The sequence below is a fragment of the Triturus cristatus genome, chromosome 6 (genome assembly GCF_964204655.1).
Source record: "Triturus cristatus chromosome 6, aTriCri1.1, whole genome shotgun sequence".
Lineage (NCBI taxonomy): Eukaryota > Metazoa > Chordata > Amphibia > Caudata > Salamandridae > Triturus > Triturus cristatus.
The window spans coordinates 362,085,462-362,098,344 of NC_140589.1; positions in this window are offsets into that span (position 1 = coordinate 362,085,462).

Consider the following 12,883-nt stretch of genomic DNA (forward strand, 5'->3'; position numbering starts at 1 on the left):
CGATTGGTTGTCCTAGGGGATCTTGACTGAGTGTTCCTGAACTTTGGCTGTCTTGAGAACTGTCCCTAGCTACTTCAGCTGCAATTGTAGTTTCCTGTTCAATTTCTTCATTTAACATTTGCAGATAAGTTGTGAATGTACTGCATTGTATGCTGTCTTTGCAAGCATTAAATGAATCTTCATAGCTTTGAAATTCTCCCAGTAGTTCATCCTCTGTACGCCAGGGTTTAAATAGCTGTAAAAGAACCAAGTAGTAAAATTCCTTTTTGTCAGTAGTGTCGCAACTCAGCTTCCGGTGATTTATCAAACTTCCTTTTGTTTGCTTCACCAAACATCCTTCCTCACCAATGACTTTATATTTTCCATTGTTGATGTCTTCTGTGGCTTTCCGTGAATAAATGTAGTTCTGCAGCACTTCATAGAGACACATGTTCTCCAGATGATGACTTCTCTTGGGATAATATGTGTCCAACATGTTTGATTTCAAAATATCTGTACTTTCTGGGTCATTCTCGGCCAAATATTCAATTTCTCCAACAGATTTCAGTACCCGATTTCTCATTGCTGCAAGGCCTAAACTTGCCCAAATTATTCTTCTTGATTTCGAGTAGAGACTTGCAGAAGATAACCTATCTGAACATTCGTAGGATCCAATTTCTCGATGCGATAACATCTTCAAACTGAAACTGTACAGCTTCTTACTGACAGTTTTCTAGTGAGAAATCTCTTCCCACATTTCCTTCAATTCTGTTTTTTCTGATTTCGTAATGTAAGACGTTACATATCGAGCAACAGCAATGGAATTGTCAGCTACATACTGTATATCCATGTTAGCGTTCCACATGGATAAAATCACTGGGTTGTAGTCATTTATATTTTTTGATTCTTCTTTTCTTTTAAGGTTGTAGGTATTCTTAGGTGATTTTCTTGTGATAGTATGTCTCACAGATGACATAAAACTGTTAACTCTTCCATTTGAAAGAACAGGTCTAGGAAATCCAAATCGAAATTTAGTGTAGTATTTATCTTTGCTCTTGTATTTCCGTCGACAGTATTTTCCACACCGATGACTTTGGAAACGTAAAACTTGCTCCTTTAACTTTTTCTCTTCTGTGCTTTTTGGTATAGCACATGTTGCATATTCTTCAATGTAAGATAACACTGCTTCATCAGTATCTGTTCCAAACTTTGGGGCATCCTTGATCCACAACAGCATATGAATATGAGGAGCACCTCTTGCCTGGTACTCTTTTCTCCAAAAGAAATCCACTACTTCTCCTATAGGTGGATTTTTTTTATTGCAGATGAAGGACATCATAGCCTCAAATCTATGATTGAAATATCTGCAAACATTAACCGGATCCAATGAGCACAGTTCTCCTGCTGTCTTGTATTCGATGTTTTTAATGTTTGAATTTGCCTCTCGTAGAAAATCCAGTAAATCATCCCAAGCGTACTCGGCACAGCTTAGGGTAACGAACCATGTTGGTGTTCCTAAATTCCGTAACATGCATTTTAATTCACCATGGCGTCGGTACCAATATTCATTTGTCCCACGCTGACAAGCCATCAGATTGATCAGTTGTGTTTCCAAATGATCATCTCGGTGCTGCACTTTCTCCATAAAATCCTTAGCAGACACATTTTGCAAATGTACTCCACTTTTTAAAATGTGATTTACTGCATAAGACAATGCAGATAAGTCGCTTTCAAATAAAAGATGGAACAAATAAGGAATACTTTGTCGAAATCTGGGATCTTCAGCATATAGTCTTGTAGTCCGATACTCAGAAGCTGGAATCTGTTCCGGACGTTCATCGTATCGTCCTCCTTTTCCTTTAGGAAACAGCTGGGGAAAACATCGAGCTTCCAAGCTCTCCTCCCATACACTCACGGGAGTTCCTTTTGCTTTCTTCATCTGAAATAGATCAATGTTGTCTCCCATAACTTCTTTTGAATGAAGAGGATGTATGCTAAAATGTTCATAAATTTCTTCTTCCTTTGACTTGTCCACTTTTTCAATTTGTCCAGTTGGTGTTTCTGTGTCTTCTTGTAAATCTTCTTCTTCTTCTTCTTCTATATAAATTGATTCATACCATTTGTTATTCCTTTTCAAATACAAATTTGCTCTTTGTACTTTCCGTACATCTACCAGCTCCTGCCAAATCTTCTTATTCTTTGTAGGTACACCATTAACCAGAGTAATTAATGGTTCAGTTTCCAAAGTATCCGCATCAATAGTTTCCATATTTTTTTTCAAATCCAAGGGCAAATACACCACTCTACCTTTTAAACCTCTCAGTAAATCTGAAGGAGGTAATTTACCAGTTTTGGGCTCCATACGTGCTATGGTCTGGAACGGATGAACACATTGAATGAGTATAGACTCATATGTATTTAATTCAGAAAGTTCAGCAGGAATAGCATCCAATTCTAAATTATTATGTACAGCTCTGGTCGGCATTCTATTTTCCTCTAACTTGTTGTAACAGTATTTACAAATACGCTGATCTTCACCCAATTCAAAACAATTTTCAAGAAATATATATGTGGCAAAATCCTTCCACTTATAATTATCTTCATTTTCACTCTTTCTGTAGAGATCAACATTCCTAGTTTGTTTTCTATAATGAGTTCTGCGGCAACAAATACAAGTAATATTTGGTCTTTCATTAGAGATTATTGCAAATTTTGTTATGTGATCATTAAATGTCTTACTTACAGAGGGTTCTACATTCTCTTCCACTTCTTCCTCATTTACTGTGTCCTTCTCTGCACTGTTTTGTTCAGGACCAAAGTAACAAAACTGAATTTCATCAACAACCTTCTCTACATCTGATACCGTTCCACGGAACAGAGCCCTATTCAATTCATCTAACTTTATTGCTGGACTTTTAGCAAAATACAACCGTCTCACAAACTTTCTCATTTCAGTATGATGAACAGCCAGCATTCTAAAATGATGGAAAACACTATTACACACTTTTCTAGATAGACAAGCCAGAGAATGACCCTGCAAACCAGTATTCTCTCTCACTCTGCATCGATCCAGACTTTGAAGCACCTTAATCTTCTGTTTTACACTTTTTTTACTATATTCTCTTAGAAACTCACTAAATTTATCAATAGATTCCTGACGCACAGTGCAAATACTACTACAATTCCAAGTGTACACTGGGGCTTTAGGACGTCTCCCCATAGCCTCATCCGCCATCACTTGTACCTCATCTCTTGGAACCATTATCTCCTTCTCCATTATGCAACCATTTTTCACTTCATAAGCACGACCTCTGGTGTCAACTGCATGCAGCAAACTATTACTTTGAAAATAACTCTCTTCATTAAAAAAAGGTTCACTACTTGAACTATGCATCCATTTTCCTAAAAACACTTTAGAAAAGTTTGTTCTGTTCACTACTCTTTTCCTTTTGCTATGTGATTTCAATACATTAACCATTTTGTCTAATGTACGCATCCTATTCAAAATTAAAATGAATAGTTTCCTTTTTAATTCTAATGCCTGTGCTGCAATGGCTTCAATTTCTTTTTTTCTCTTATAAAACTTAGCCTTTTGCTTATATTTCTTCACATCCTTTATCAAATTGGACATAACTCTTCTCTGAAACATTTTTCTACGTATCTCTTTAAACGCTGTTTTTCTGTTTAAGTTAATCTTTTTAGTTGCAGAAGGTATATTTGCATTAACTAAATTCTCAATTTTTTCCTGTCCTTTTCTATTGAAAACATTCTTTCCAGTACAGACATTTTGTACATTTTTCCTTTTTTTGAATATGTTCTTTAGAAAATTTTTTGTCTGCTTACCAGAAGATTTTTTCTTTTTCCCAACATGAGCATCTTCAACTAACTTAGGTCCTCCAGTTGTCTTCAAATATAGGTTTTTTTTGTGGTCTTTTTTTACTCTGGATTTTGTAGGCATCTTAAATTTTGTTCACTGCTCTTCAGCAATACCTGAAAAAAACTAAAAAAAAATTCCTTTATTTTATTTAAATATATTACTACATTTGTTTTCACATTAGTCACAAAACGAAATTTCTTTGCCAATTTGAAAGCACACTTACTACTCTTTTTTTTGGCAAGTGATAATCACTTTTACAGACTGACACATTATGAATCCACTTTTCAGATTTTTTAAAAAGCACATGTCCAAACTGCTTTTTCAGACCAGCACCATTTGTAACCTGGGTGACTGCCTACACTCCAGCAAGGGCAACCAGCCTTAGTGATGCTGAATGTATTTGCATTACTGACTGAAACCTCAAACCCCACTCGCTTGTGAATACTGTGCATGATTCCACATTGTAAGCAGCTGTGTGTGTGCTATGAGTCTGCTTCTGCACCAAAAAATGGCTCCCCCTTTCCTTCTAATGCAACTGTGAAATCACCAGAGCAATACGCAATAAATCTCTGCCTGTAATTCCTATTTGCACACAGAGTCATGTTTTCACATTAGGCCCTTTAACGAAATTTCTTTGCCAATTTGAAAGCACACTTACTACTCTTTTTTTTGGCAAGTGATCAACACTTTTACAGACTGACACATTATGAATCCACTTTTCAGATTTTTTAAAAAGCACATGTCCAAACTGCTTTTTCAGACCAGCACCATTTGTAACCTGGGTGACTGCCTACACTCCAGCAAGGGCAACCAGCCTTAGTGATGCTGTATGTATTTGCATTACTGAGTCCAACCTCAAACCCTTAAACTATTCTTTTTTTATACCAGTACACCTTAATTTATCGTGAAAACATAGTCCATATTATTTTACATGTTCCTCACATTTAAATTTCTCCCAAAACAGAAAATAATAAACACATCTTCAACAAAAAGAATTGCATTTCTATTATTCATTTCTTAATTTACCATATACATCCCCTCTCAAACTCTAAACTCACCTTTAAAATTAGTTAGCTGTGAAAGAAATGTGGCACTCAAACAGCAGATTATCAGAGCCAGGATCTCTGTTCTTTACACCTGTCTCCTCTCAGCAGAACCAGATAATGGCAAACTTTCCCTCTCTTTTTCCACACATATACATGTAAGTTTCAAATCTCAGTGCTTCCCCCTTTTTTTCAAATGTAATCACACATTTCTATTGGTTGAAAACCAACCCTTTTCCAAAAGTACCCTTCCCCCAACTTGACTTCTGCCTAGTACCCTTCCCCCAACTTGACTTCTGCCTGCTACCATAGCAACAGCTCATGGAACACTGCTGTGTGGAGTTAGGTCAGAAGTTCGCCAAACAATGTTTCAATTCCACAGAGCAAGAGTGCTTGACTTTTCAAACCTAACAGCAAATCCATAGTACTGTTCTTTGGTAACACATTTTTCTGTACCAATACAAAACATGCTTCTATAAATTTACACATACAGCCTAGTTTTTAGTGTAGAATGGTATGAAACAGCCAATCAGTTCTTTTTTTTTATAAAAAAAATATGTATGCCTCCATTTCCAAACTGTCTTTCATTTCTTTTTAACATTCTACTGAAATACACCTCCTGAGTGCATCCAGATCTCCTTTGAAGATGTTCACAGTGTGGATTGTAGGGCACAGCTATGTCTTCTGGAGTGAAAAGTATGCAGAGAAAACAGATATGGTGAGAGACCTTGCTTTGCCAAATGTAGACATTAAATGGATTGGTCAGAGAGGGTTAAAGTGGCACCAATTGATGCCATTGGTGAAATCCTTCATGCAAAACCAACACCCTGACCTCATAATAGTGCACTGTGGTGGCAATGACCTAGGCACTTTGACTGGGGTAGGTCTGGAAATGCTTATGAAGGACACCTTTGCACAACTGTTTTCACTTTTCCCTAAAACTGCCTTTGTGTTTTCTAACATATGCCAAAGGCAAAAATGGAACTGGTCCAATCTTTTCTGTCCACAGATTGACAAAGCAAGAAAGCACGTCAACAAATCTGTTTCTGCTTTCCTCCGTGACTATGGTATGGGTTCCATTTACCACAACAACTTGCGTTACGACATGCAAGACATTTATAGAGGAGATGGTGTGCACTTCAATGATGAAGGGAACAGAGTCTTCCTCTTGAACCTTAGACTCTGCATCGGTACTTACTTGTAGGTACCACTAAAAAATCACTTCATAAACACAACGGCTCTTTTTAGAGCCCCCTAATATCTAAACACTTAAATCTGCATTTCATTTCTTTTATTTTATTTTTTTTTACCGTACGCTTACCGTATGCGTACCCCGCGATTTTTTTTAAAATCAATAAATGTTTTCTTTGTACTTTTCTGTCCTTATTTGACCCCCTTACAAATGTTAGGGGGTCTGTAATTCTCCTCCTTGCCCCCTTTTCTTGTTATCACTCTTTTTTTTCTGAGTGAAACACACGAAATGGCGGCCGCCGCTTCCTGGTTTCGACCGATTCGAATGTTTACTAAGATCTAAGAGCCAATCAGAATCGCGCTCGCGCACGCCACCGTACGCGTACGGTAAGCGTACCGTAAGCGCACCGTAAGCTGGCTCAGATATATATATTGATTTAAAGGCTATTTTCTCAGAATCTACTGAACAGATTTACACCAAACCTACAAAAGGCACTTCCTTGACCTGAGGACTACCTCTCTGCCAAATTTCTAGTAATTCTGTTCAGCCGTTCGGGCTGTAGCCCTGTCTAAAGGTCCTATGGAAAAATGCATGGGAAAAACGCGTTTTGGGACCCCCCTTTTATCTCAGCCCCCGCTTGACGAATCCCCCCGAGACTTTCAGGGAAGGAGCGGAGCGTAGCGCCCCACCTATTTTGAAAAATTCGCGAGGATTCGTCGACCGGCGCCAAAGTTATTCCAAATAGAATGTTGCGGATTTCCTATGCAAACGTGGTCCTAACTATAACTACCTACTGGCGACCGCCAGTAGGTAATATATATATATATATTCACTGAAAAAACCATAGGTTTCACACATGTTATAGTTAGCGGAAATTTTACTGATAAAAAACCAATGAAATTCCCCCGTTATAGTTAGTGCAGGCAACTATAACTCACGCGACCGCAATCCTCTGCTGATGCTAATACTGTATTTAGACACTTATTTGCCCATGTCTTCTTCCATACATTTTTAGCTATACATATATTACAAATATTTTTTTTTCATAAAGACACATATGTCATCAGCAGAAGATTGCGGTCGCGTGAGTTATAGTTGCCTGCACTAACTATAACGGGGGAATTTCATTGGTTTTTTATCAGTAAAATTTCCGCTAACTATAACATGTGTGAAACCTATGGTTTTTTCAGTGAATTTGCAAGGTTTTTTAAATGCTAATTCCTAACTATAACGTGTGTGAAACCTATGGTTTTTTCAGTGAATTTGTACGTTTTTTTAAATGCTAAGTTACTTTACGCCATTCGTGGCGTGCGCGCCCACTTAACGCAGTTCGTTCCGTGCGCGCACAGTAAGCACGCGGTGCGCTTCGCGCACCGCGCGCCCACTTTACGCAGTTAGTGCCGTGCACGCACGGTGGGCACGTGGTGCGCTACGCGCACCGCGTGCCCACGTTACGCTAGATGGGCCATGTACGCGCGATGCGCTTCGCGCACCGTGCGCACATGGAGGACATATGATGCACTTCGTTTTGAAAGGTAATATTTTAATTTTTCGTAATTTTTATAAGCCATGCACAAATGGTGCCCTTCGGGCACCATTTGCACACGGGTTGGACAGAGTGTGGATAATTTTTTTTTTTTTTTTTTTTTTTTTTAAATATTATAGTTTATCTCATCAGTTGTAAGCCATGCACAATTGGTGGCCTTCGGCCACCGATTGCACACGGGGTGGGGAGAGTGTGGATAATTTTTTTTTTTATATCATTTTTTACCGTACGCGTACGGTAAGAATAATCGGCGAAATTAGCGAAAAAAAAAAAAATTCCGTTTTTGGCCTTGGGGGATCTTTGGGGACTCCCTCAACATGGCTATGTGTGTGGGAGCTGTCTAAACAGCCCCTTTACATGTTTTTGTGCTTTGTATTTTCATCATCACTCTCAGTGCGAGAGAGAAAATGGCGGCCGCCGCTTCCTGGTTTCGGCCGATTCGAATGTTTACTAAGATCTAAGAGCCAATCAGAATCGCGCTCGCGCACGCCATCGTACGCGTACGGTAAGCGCACCGTAAGCTGGCTCAGATATATATATTGATTTAAAGGCTATTTTCTCAGAATCTACTGAACAGATTTACACCAAACCTACAAAAGGCACTTCCTTGACCTGAGGACTACCTCTCTGCCAAATTTCAAGTAATTCTGTTCAGCCGTTCGGGCTGTAGCCCTGTCTAAAGGTCCTATGGAAAAATGCATGGGAAAAACGCGTTTTGGGACCCCCCTTTTATCTCAGCCCCCGCTTGACGAATCCCCCCGAGACTTTCAGGGTAGGAGCGGAGCGGAGCGCCCCACCTATTTTGAAAAATTTGCGAGGATTCGTCGACCGGCGCCAAAGTTATTCAAAATAGAATGTTGCGGATTTCCTATGGAAACGTGGTCCTAACTATAACTACCTACTGGCGACCGCCAGTAGGTAATATATATATATATATATATATATATATATATATATATATATATATATATATATATATATATATATACAATTATATATATATATATATATATATATATATATATATATATATATATATTATATGCAACCAATAATAACACACTACGCAAATGTAACAGTTAAATGCATGAATAATAATAATTAATAAACAAGCAGCACATAATACTGGACATCGTGCAAGAAATCAGAAAGATATATACACTAAATACATCAAATGATTACTTTGGATGTGCACTCTGACTCACACACACATCACAAAGAAAACACCTTAAGTGATCATAGCAACTGGCCACACATCACAATGGCAATAATCAAAATTGAAACCCTTCGCCTGGAGCAAACACTGCATCCTAGCCCACTCCAGACCGGGGGATTTACAGCCAAGGGTTAAGAGCCTCAGCAACCAGGGTTCCGCTGGACCAAAGTAGACGCGTCTGTCCTCATTCAGATCCCAAAATCCCGGTTTCTAAGTCAACAACCCTCAGATTTTATAGTCTCAAAACACACTAGAAGGTTTGAGAGTCTTTCCCTCTGTGCCAAGGAAACTTACTGGAATTGGCCACCTTCCATGCAAGCATTCCAGGGCAAAAGGAGTTCCCATATTCCCTCTACATTCTCACATGTTCCAGCCTTTATCTTAACAAAGCTTACGAAAGCCTTCCAGGAGACATTAAACAATCTCTTCTAAAAATAAAAATCTTGAACGTGGTTAACCCAAACAACTTGCAAACACTCTGTGTGCAGAAAAGCTCCAGCAAGGCAGAGTCAGACTTCAGGATGACATGAGGCCATGCCAAAGCCAATAGTAATAACTTCATAATACTTCCCAATGTACAACACAATCAACATGTGTGCACCACTGCTGATAGCATTACATACTTCATCTCTCAATGTACAACACAATGCACATTTGTGCACCACTACTCATAACACTACACTTCGAGACCAAAAAGTACACTCCATACCTCTCTCTCTCTCTCTCTCTTTCTCTCTCTCTCTCTCTCTCTCTCTCTCTCTCTCTCTCTCTCATGCTTTCAAATGCACATCTCACACGTTCTGTTCTTGGCAAGGCTGTTCTCTTCTGTGACAGCTCCCACTTCAAAACTACAAGAAGAAATCTTCATGAGAAACAAGGTATATGCAGGATGTCATACATTCATGCTAGGGTAAAGTAAAACACAAAAAGTCAATTAAAATGATGACAGTCAAAGGTCATCATGTGGTGTCAAACCATAAGAGTACCTCTAGCACTACAGGTGTGATGTGGGTTGATCGGGGGAGTTTGAGGATGAGTCTGGCTCCAGCGTTCTGTGTGGTTTGAAGTCTCTGTAGGAGGTGTGCAGTGACTCCTACATAGTGAGTGTTGCCATAGTCCAGTCAGCTGGTGATAAGGGCCTATGTCATGATGCATCTTGTGAGCAGGGATAACCATTTGAAGCTATTACGTAGCATGCACAGAGTGTGGAAGCAGGTGGAGGAGACAGTATTGATCTGTGATTTCATGCTGAACTTGTTATCAATGATGACTCTGAGGTTTCTAGCATGGTCAGTGGGTGTGGGTGCAGGTCCTAGATCTGATGGCCACCAGGAGTCATTCCATTGGTTGCTGTTGCTGCCAAAGATCAGAACTTCCATCTTGCCCATGTTCAGCTTCAGGCAGTTGTTCTTCATCCAGTCAGCAATGCCTGTAATGCATCTGTGGAAGTCGGTCCTTGTGGTGGTAGGGTCATCGGTGAGTGAGAGGATGAGTTGGGTGTCATCTGTGTAGGATATTATGTTTAGACCATGAGATATGACATTGTTGGCCAGTGGGGTCATAGATGCGTTGGAGAGTGTGGGGCTGAGGACTGAGCCCTGTGGTACATTTCAGATGATATCATTAGGTTCAGAGGTGAAAGGTGATAGGCAGATCATCTGTGTTCTTCCAGTCAGGAAGGAGGTGATCCACCTGAGTGCGTCCCCTTTGATGCCGATGTGGTGGAGTCTTTGGATCAGCATGTGGTAGGATACCGTGTCAAAGGCTGCCAAGAGGTAGATGACGCTTATTGGTGGCTGCGATCAGGGGGTCTCTGCGCTGTGATTTCTGCGGAAGCCAGATTGGGAGGTATTGAGTTGTTGGTTCTTCTCCAGGTGTGGCCTAGGTTGCTTGTTGATAGCCTTTTCCAGTACCATGATTGGGAATAGGAGCAGGGAGATTAGTCAGTAGTTGAGTTCACTGGTGTCGGCAGAGGTTTTTTTTGAGCAGTGGTACGAGTATGGCGTGTTTTCACGTGTCGGGCAATGTTGCTTTGGTGATTAAGGTGTTGAGCAGGGTATTGAGTTCCTTTGGTATCTGAAGGTAGAAGATGTGGTTTGGAAATAGGTCGTGGGAGCTTCTGAGTGGACGTGTTACATGATGAATATAGTGTTTTGGGTGGAGAGGTAGTTCCAGGCAGTTAGTCTGTGGTTCGTGTTGGTTGCAGGGACAGCAACTCTGTTGAGTAAGCCTGTAGGTGTAGGTTGGTGTTCAAAGTTTCAGTATATGATTGTGATCTTGTCATGCAAGAAGTTGGTAAGGTAGTCGAACAGCTCTTGTGAAGATGTGATGTTATTTTCGCTGGCAGCCAGGTTTGAGAATTCCTTAACAATGTTGAAATGTTCTTTGCTGTTGTTGGCACTGGTTTCCATGTGTGCCGCTGGGACTGTCTTCTTTGTTTCCCTCAGCAGGAGGTGGTAAAGGTTGAGGAAGGTCTTGAAGGCTGCCCTGTCAGAGGTGCATTTGTTGGTACACCATCTCCTCTCCACCTGTGTGCCGTCACATGTTGCTGTTCTGAGTTCTTGGGTGCACCAGTTGGCAACAATGGAGGATCTTCTTTGATTGTTGCACTTGATGTGGGTTATACTGTCAGTGCAGTTGATGATCCAAGCGTTGAAGTTCTTAAATCCCTGTTCCAGGATGGTGGCTGGGTTGGAAGGGTTGAGGATGTCCATCCAGCTGGTTTCTGAAATGTTTCTACAGCTGCGGTGGGGGGCGCTGGCCATCTTGGGGGTGTGGGGGCAGGTGATACTGAAGTGGATGAGGGAGTGATCATCCATGTGAGTTGTGTGACGTGGCTGTATTTGACTCGCTTGCTGGAGATGCAGATGGGGTCCAGCATGTGCATGTACTTATTTTTTTATATCTTTTTGGTGGTTTGTGATAGGTGATTTTTTGGGCAGCTTATCACTTTTCGAAGTTGTAGTGTTTCCTTTTACGACTTGAAAATGAAATTAAGAATCAGAGTATATCAAGTAACATTGGATATAGACATCACAAACTACATATGTTGAAGAAATGTAATTCTTTATTTTTCTGCTTCAGCTTTAAAAGCATGGACAAGCACACAACCAATGCATTTCATCCCATGACATTGGGACATCTTTAGGGCTGTTAAATACATATAAGACAAAACTTTAGAAAAACAAACTATACACAAACCAACTATAGATTGTAAGTCATATACACGCAATGAAAAAAAAAACGTGAAACAAACATTCAGACAGGTAAATATCATTTTATATATATATATATATATATATATATATATATAATATATATATATATATATATTATCTACTGGCGGTCGCCAGTAGATAGTTATAGTTAGAATCGTGTCTCACAAGACGGGGTGAACACACTGGTACCCCAGGCGGCTGAACTTCCCACAGGTCACTCGCGTTTCCTCATTAACAGCCCTTAAGCCATTCGCATTTCAAGCGACTTCGCGCTCTTGTTCACTGGCAGGCTCCACACTCAATGATGCGCAGAAACAGCAAACGTGTATCAGGACACTCAATTATTAATGGAACAAGCCCCGCCCCCCTGGGCGTCGCCGTGGCTTTCTGGATATTGTAGTCCACTAATATGCAGCTTGAAACGCGCTTGGCTTTAAGGGCTGTTAATGAGGAAACGCGAGTGACCTGTGGGAAGTTCAGCCGCCTGTGGTACCAGTGTGTTCAACCCCTCTTGTGAGATGGTTTCAGTGGGGCAACTCTTTTGGTATGATATATATATATATATATATATATATATATATATATATATATATATATATATATATATATATATATATATAATATATATATATATCTACGGGCTCAGCGACAAGAAGCTACACCCGGCGTATGCTGGTTATTGGTGTTTTTCTCTGAAGCAAGCAAGTCGCAGACAGCCCCCGGATATCCGTGACGAGGCTCAGCATCCAGTGAAGTAACGGCGGATGAGTCGGAGGACACGACACCAGCTACGGAGCAGGAGGTAGGAGCAA